The sequence below is a fragment of the Pteropus alecto genome, unplaced genomic scaffold, assembly GCF_000325575.1.
Source record: "Pteropus alecto unplaced genomic scaffold, ASM32557v1 scaffold49, whole genome shotgun sequence".
NCBI classification, from domain to species: domain Eukaryota; kingdom Metazoa; phylum Chordata; class Mammalia; order Chiroptera; family Pteropodidae; genus Pteropus; species Pteropus alecto.
The window spans coordinates 2,128,252-2,135,945 of NW_006443131.1; the positions used below are offsets into that span (position 1 = coordinate 2,128,252).

General features: G+C 53.9%; 1 protein-coding gene across 1 annotated transcript in view; it reads left to right on the forward strand.

Moving 5' to 3' along the window:
- Positions 1-7,694, forward strand: part of KCNN3 (potassium calcium-activated channel subfamily N member 3) — a 113,153-nt gene that overhangs the window by 65,247 nt on the left and 40,212 nt on the right. The gene's annotated exons all lie outside the window — the stretch shown is intronic.

Below are 7,694 nucleotides of genomic sequence, written 5' to 3' on the forward strand. Positions count from 1 at the left end.
GGACCTGCGCGCGCGCCTCGGAGGGGAACACGGGAAGGGCGGGGCGAGTGCGGGCAGAAATATGACCGCAACATGGAATCCCTGGAGCCGAGGTAAGCTGGGAGAAACGCATGCATAATATTCCTTTTTCTCTTCCCTTTTGATAAGCAATGTATCAGCACATGCCAGTGACATCATTAACCCTTTCTCAGGGCTCACAGTCTGCAGTTTCTGTATTCTCTCTTTCTCTTGGAGACGAACCATGCTCACTGGCATTTTAAAGGCTCTGAGAAGTCCTGCAGTAATGAAACTGGTTTGATGTTGTTTAGTCCAGATTTTCCCCTAAAGTCTTCGCCCACAAACCCTTCTCAGCGTATAACGCTATTGATGCCTCGCTACTCAAAGTTGGGTCCACAGACCAGCAGCATTGGCACCCCGGGGAACTCGTTAGAATGCAGACTCTCAGGCCTCACCCCAAAACTACTGAATAGAGTTTGCATTTTAACAAGTTCGCCAGGTGATCTGTATGCACGGGAACGTTTGAGAAGCCTCCTACCGATGGAACGTACTTTGGGAAACATCGTTTGGGGAGGCTGGTGGCTGGGCAGTGACTCCGGGAAACGGCTGGTGAGAGAGAAGGGGGCGTGGCCTGATAGAGACGGGCCCCTAACACGTAACGCCAGCCCCTCGGAACTGCCGCTCCCCCTGCCACTGCCACCCTCCAGCCGGCCTGGTACCTCCTCTCCCTTTCAGGCTGACCCTGGATATCCATTTTACGCTGATTTCACATGTGGGGTCTGAACCCCTAGGTTAAAAACCTGGATTCTGTCCCTGAGTAGCTGTGAGACCTTGGGCAAGCCACCTGACCTCTCTGGGCCTCAGTGTCCGCATCTTAACCTGAGGCTCTCTTGAGACAGAGGGAAGGTAACTCGAGTGGTCACTTTTATTATGCTGGGAGGCCCGCTCAGGCGTCCCGTGTCACTTGCGCGGGTCCGTGTGTGACCCCTAAGTCAGCAGCACTTCTGGTTGTCTTGCCTCGTCTTCGCGCACCAGCGTCCGGCCAGAGAGAGCACGAGCCGAGGAGGAAAGTTAGCCTCAAAAACGCCTCGCGCGGGTAGCGGAGCCGGACTTCCCACCGCGGCTGAGAGGCTCCGTTTGCAGGCGTTTCCTGTCGACACCTGGCCAGCAGACACGCAGACGAGGGGGGCGTCTCTCTGCAGCAGGACGAGGGCCCCTCGGCCCGGCAGGCTCAGTCTCCGAGTGCCAGTGCAGTGCTGGGAGACGTTTGAGCCCCAGGGACGTCCGGTAGCCACCTACCCAGAAGCCTGCCACTGCTCGGCCGCGGGCGCTGTGACACCTGCCCTGCGCGAGGCCACACCTCACGGGCCTCTGGAAAGCAGACGCGCTCTCTGCCGCGGACAAAGCCGTGCCTGGGGTCCAGGCCCTCGTGCTGCTCTCCGCTGGGTGACACGGCGCCGGCCGCCGGCCTCTCCGGGCCTCGGTTCCTTCGCCTGCACGCTGGGGACGATCGTAGCTCTTTTACGGAATCCGTTATCGGAGTTCAGCGAGACGGGGTGCGCGAACCGTGCACGGCAGTACAGCCATAGTGGAGTTGACAGCGACGACAGAGACCCATCGATAACTCCGGGGAAAAAAAAAGTGTCACTTGCGCGGGTCCGTGTGTGACCCCTAAGTCAGCAGCACTTCTGGTTGTCTTGCCTCGTCTTCGCGCACCAGCGTCCGGCCAGAGAGAGCACGAGCCGAGGAGGAAAGTTAGCCTCAAAAACGCCTCGCGCGGGTAGCGGAGCCGGACTTCCCACCGCGGCTGAGAGGTTCCGTTTGCAGGCGTTTCTTGTCGACACCTGGCCAGCAGACACGCAGACGAGGAGGGCGAACGGTCATTGAATTTGCATAGCCCTTTACGGTGTTCGAAAGCGTCCTGGTCCTCCCATCTGCCCTGTTTGCCATGTCCGGTCACCTCGTGTTTCAGAGGAGCACATGGGCTGGCCATAGGACAGAGACTCTGCAAGTGAGATTCATTGTTTCTTGAATGTGTCTCAAGTCCAGCTGACGAGTCTTCACAGGGAAAAATGCCTGCTTCAGAGTATGTAGTCTGCAGATACCTGTTGCGTTTTATTTGGCATCAAATGACCCTGCAAGTCTGCCGAGCCGAGGCCGGGTTGCCCGGGCCCCCAGTGGACCCCGGGCCTCTGATATGACTGACGAGCCCCAGCTGAAGTCCAAGGCAAAGGCACGGAGAAACAATGAACGAATCGAAAATTCTCCTAAAGTCCCATTTCCCTTCTCTTGGGAAAAGGCCCTTTGAGCAAAGGCTTCTGCTTAGATCTCGCGTGGCACGCGGAGGCCACCGAAGGCATTCTCGCGGCTTCTGATGTTTGGTCACTTACCCTGTGCCAGTTTACGCTTCATGTATGTGTTTACTCCACTTGCCCTTGCGGTCGACCTGTGACAGAGGTACCATGACCGTCCCCATTTCAGAGTTGAGGAAGCAGTTGTAAAGGCATCAGCTGAAGTCACCGAGCTAGTCAATGTGAAGCCAAAACTTGAACTTGATTCTGACTCTGAACTTCATGTTTGTCTCGCCAGCCCAGGCTGAATCCTTACGGCGACACTGTGGCCCAGTCTCTCCTGGTGACTTTCCCTGTCTGTGTGTCTCAGAGCCACTGAGACTGACACCTAAACGCCCAGCCTCGCTGTCGTGTCTGCCTCTGACGTCTGTTTTCTTAACCATTTTATCGTGCTGCCTCCAGCGCTGACTTCATGCTAAGGCGGAGCAGATCCGAGTGCGGTGGGTGCTGTGGCGTGCCACCCAGATGCCCCCTCTGGACCCAGCTCAAGCCCCGTGCCCGGTGCAGCGAGCACCCGGCGACCTGTCTGTGTGGGAGTTCAAAGGCCCAGCCCCTTCGCCTGCAGCAGGACGGTTCCGCAGGGCCACCGGGCCCCAGGGCTCCCTGAGGGGCCACCGAGGGGCCACCAGAGGCCCTGTCGTGACTGCGTGGCTGTCTGCACTTCATCTCCCTCTGCCCGGCCCTGCGCCCCTCACTCCCCACCAGTGCTGGTGCTGAGAGCAGCCACGGCAGAGCTCCCGTACCCCAGAGTCAGTGTCTGAGACTCTTCCCAGGAGTCTGACTGTGAAAACGGGTATGAATAAGTGCGCTTTTTCCGAATCAGGCAACGCACTTCTCTTAAAAGGACCAAGCAATTTCTTTTAGAATCGAGCTTAAATGACCATTGTCCTTTCCCAGTGTCAAATAATAAGCAGGATTGACAGAAACCTCGAGATAAGCATGCATCCACTAGAGACTGGACAGAAGGGAGGAGGGGCTGCTTTGGGGGAAGATGAGGTGGGCGAGATGGCCTTGATCTCTCCCAGCCTGATCGGGTAACGATTCCGTCACCTGGGACAGCAGAGCGCGTAAGTGACTTGTCCAAGGTCACGTAGCCCTGTGACAGGTTCTAGATGAGCTCTCGCCGGCTCGTTTACATTCCAGGTGGCTTCCGTCAGCCTGGACTTATCGCCGGCTGTGTGCACACACTCTGTGAAGTTGCTATGGAAATCCCGCTCCAGCAAGACGCGTTTTGAAAGACATTTCTCATGTCTCGAGCTGGCTTTTATGTGACAATAGAGGTTTTCCACATTTCCTCCTCCCAAGGAGGGAGGAGGGGGAATTAGTCATTCCCCAGAACAGCCTGCAGTGGGGGGGCCGAGGCGGTCACTGGGAGGGCGTGTTTTTCTTGGCCCCTGGTGAGACGCTACGTTACCATTCCGAGGCCTGACAGCTGTGGTGCTTGGCGTTCTCCGGGGTTCTCCTGGCCGCCTGCCTGCCGCCCACAGACCGCCCGGAGCCCATCTGAGGGACCTCCTCATTAAACACTGACACGCCGAGCGGCCTTGCTGGCGGGGGGTACCGTGGAGGGCCGCGGTTTCCTGGCACTCCCTGAGCAGGGCACTGCCAGCTCACGCGTGTGTGTGACACTCCCTGGGAGGAGTGTCAGGCCGCTCACCACGCTGACAGAGCGGGCTGAGTCGGCTCTGGTAAGTGAGCGTCCAGCCCCTTGAATGGACTCCCAAGCTGGACACACAGGCCTCTCGGCAGGTCAGGCCCCGGCCCGTCAGCCTGTTCCTGGTGATGGTGTCAGGAATTTTCGTCGTCTTCCACATGTTGGTATTAGAATGATAAATTTGCTTCTGGAGACCTGGGCGCTGGAATTGGAGAAAAACAATTAGTGGCCCATTCTTTCTCTCAATCAAACAGAGCTGCAGCGCTGCCCCCCATTGTAAGAGAAATGAAAAGAGGGCCCCTTCCTCCACCCTCTTCTGCCTCCTCTCAAACCCCCAGCTCTGCAGCATCCAGAAGCCTGGTAGCGAGACCTTCTTTCCTCCCCAGCTCCCCCCTCCCCAGCTCCCTCCTCCCTATCTCCCCCCTCCCCATCTCCCTCCTCCCCATCTCCCTCCCACGGACTCCTCCTACCTCTGGCAGAGCCTTCGGCTCTGAGACAGCAGGGAAGGCAGTCTATGAGATGAGGTGTGCTGCATGGGGGACCACGAGCCCCCGAGTTGAGCGCTCATGCGCAGGCCGAGCTGGGAAGGGCCTGAAGAACCACGGACCCAGGACTGTGGTTGCTCGCGGCCCCTGGGGTTTGAGGCACAGCCCCCAGTGTGGACCACATGCGGGACCCCCAGGGATGACGGGAAGAAATGATCAGAACTTCGTCATAGTTATTTTTATCTAAAATATCAAGCTTGGCCAATATTTAATACGCAGGTAGACAGCTGCGTGTGGGTGCAAGTTATGATGAATGTACGTGTCGCAGGGCAGGATACCTGCTGAAAAATTTTTACTAGGAGGAGTCCATGGCTTCAAAGGTTTGCAAACCACTGGTTTGGGGTCTCAGAAGACCAGTTAGCGAGTGAGGAAAGCCTTCTGCCACATCGGACGGAGCCTGCGGACGCTGGGTCCCTGTCCTCTAGCTGGAGAAAGGAGACGTCAGTGCCCCATAGGGCAGAGCCGCTGCCTGAGGCAACCCTGCTGCCCAGTGCCAGGTCCGCACAGGTCACTGCGAATTCAAAGAGGACGAATTCACGGCAAGGGGCGGGGCACGGCGAGGAAAGGAGAGAGGGCATGGGGGGCGGGGGGCGGGGGGAAGCGAGGGGTTCGTCCAGGAGGCCTTTGAAGCAAACCCGCGGCATCGAGAAAGGAAAACGCCCCTGGAGATGCCCAAGGATGCTTAGTTACGAGGACAGAAAGCAACGCCGGACGGGTCTGGGGCGTCCCCAGCAGGGCGCGGGCAGACATGGCCTTCGCCACGGGAGGAGAGAGCAGGTGCGAAGTGGGGACGCATCTGGTTTGCTGAAGCACAGAGTTCCAGGAGACGGGAACCGTTCCAGCGAACAGGAAATCCGAAGCTTTCGAAATGTGGAACGTGGAGGACAATCTTAAAAGTTTCTCGGAATGGAGGAGACCAGGAGAGATGGGAGGGGACAGGTGGACGGGACAGAACGAGGAGCTACAGAATCAAGGCTAAATCCGAGAATCAGAGTTATGCTGGAGGAAGGAACAGGAAGAATTTGGGTAAAAAGCACGATCAAGGACACGCGTGAAGAAAACTTTTCCAGAACTGGCGGCCGGAAGCGGGGTGGGGAGGTTAAGATTAGGCAGAACAAAACCAACTCCAGGAGAGTACATTAAGTTTGCAACAAAGACGAAGAGAGGAATTAACGAATTTAAAGAAACAGAAGCCCAGGATTTATAAATTCCGAAGATACCAATGTCTAATAAATATAATCAAGAAAAAAGTTAGAAAACACAAACGAAATTAAAAATGTCAGGGGTAATAACTACTGTTTCTGAGGGTGTTTTCATCAATGAGAATAGCTTTACGTTTTTTGAAAAGGAAAGACCATTGAGGGGAACTTTCTCTACTAGATATTAAGATGTATTATAAAACTAAAGGAATTTAGACCCCGTGGCACTACCGAAAAATCGGTAATGACAGATCAATGAAATCTAATGGAAAACTCTGAAATAAAACCCTAGCGTGTAAGAACCCAATATGTGAGGAAGAAAACCAATTAGGGAGCAATAGATTGTTCCATAAATGGTAATGGGGAGATTGGATTCTTGGATGAAAAATCAAATTAGAACTCCATCTCTCACAAGCCGCCAAAATAAATTCCAGGTAAAGTCAGATGCAAAAGAAAAACCATGAACAGCTCTGGGAAACAAAGTGAATATTTAAACATTTCCGAGATGAGAGAGAACCGTTAAAAGCATGAAATCTCAGAAAAGAAGAAACACGGAGGAAAAGAGAGGCGTATTTGATAACATCGTACATACAATATTAGATTTCTGTCCTTCAAAAACACAGACTTATTTAAAAAGCAAGTGTTATACTAGGAAGAATATTCGCCGCAAACATGGCAAGAGGTAAATATTCCTATTATACAAAGCAGTCTTAGAGACCAGTCAGGAAAACCCATCTCGGTAAAAAAGAAACAGGCTAAAAATAAAAACAATCAGAAAGGAAAAAAATAGAAAAAGCCAGTAAAATAAAACACACACACACACACACACACACACACACACACACGCACACACACGCACGTACACATTCGGCCTCACTGATGGAAGAGCTACAAATTAAAACTGCAAGGAGAGATTTTTTTTTTCTCCTCCGCAATTGACCAACATTTACATAAGTATAATTCAGCACTTTCAAAGTCGTTATTGGTGGTGACGATGGGACATACGGGTTGTTTCTCCCCAACTCGTGGCGAGAAGGAAAAGTGTCAACACCTTTCCAGAAAATGCTTTATCAGTGTGTCATGGGCGCCCGTGCAAATTTGGAACTTTAACCCAGGGATGCTCCTGAAGCTATTGTGATGCCATCATGGGTTTATGTCAGGATTCTTCAGCGCAGTGCTGTCTCAGGTTGTGCAGGACCAGAAACCAAGTAACTGTCCCGGAGTTCACTGGTTGAATAAATTGTAGCCTATCCATATGGTGGGTGGTTAGGCACCAGCTAAAAAAATCAGCTTTTGAAAGCTACAGCAAGGTAGGGAGGTAGTCATGCTGCGATGTTTGGAAAAGGAGCACACAAAATGGCATTGTACAGGATGGTGTCAATTTAAGATACAGAGATATTGTGATATGCGTAGAAAATGCTAGGAAAATACGTACGCGCATCTAGCATTTTTCCGTCACGTGAGATTCTTTTATGACGTCGCATTGTATTTCCCGCAGTGAGAACGCGCGGCTTAATACAGGTCGGTTTGTTTTTTACGGCAAAGAGGTAGCATTGGTTTTTACTCCCCAAACCTCTAAAAAAACCCTCTTCCACAGGAACGCGTGTTTTACATCTGCAGTGCTTGGCGAGTAATGTCCAGTGGCTCCGTTTTCACATAGATTTTCAAAAAAGCACAAAGGGAGTTAGTCGCGCGCTGAGGGTCGCCCTTCCGACCTAGCAGCCAGTGGCCTTAGTGGACAGGGCAGCGGGATGACGCGAGCCTGGGCTCGAGCCCTTTTTCCCGGCGGGTGTGGCACTTAGGGCCCACCCCCGTGGCCGCGGGACGTTTGCGGCAGGACCGGTGTCCATGCAGGTGGCAGGTGGAGTTCCGCAGGTGAGGGGTGGCCCGAGGCCCGGCCCCATTCCCCTTCGGCAGCGCTCTGGGCGGGCCAGGCTGTGGGGGCCAC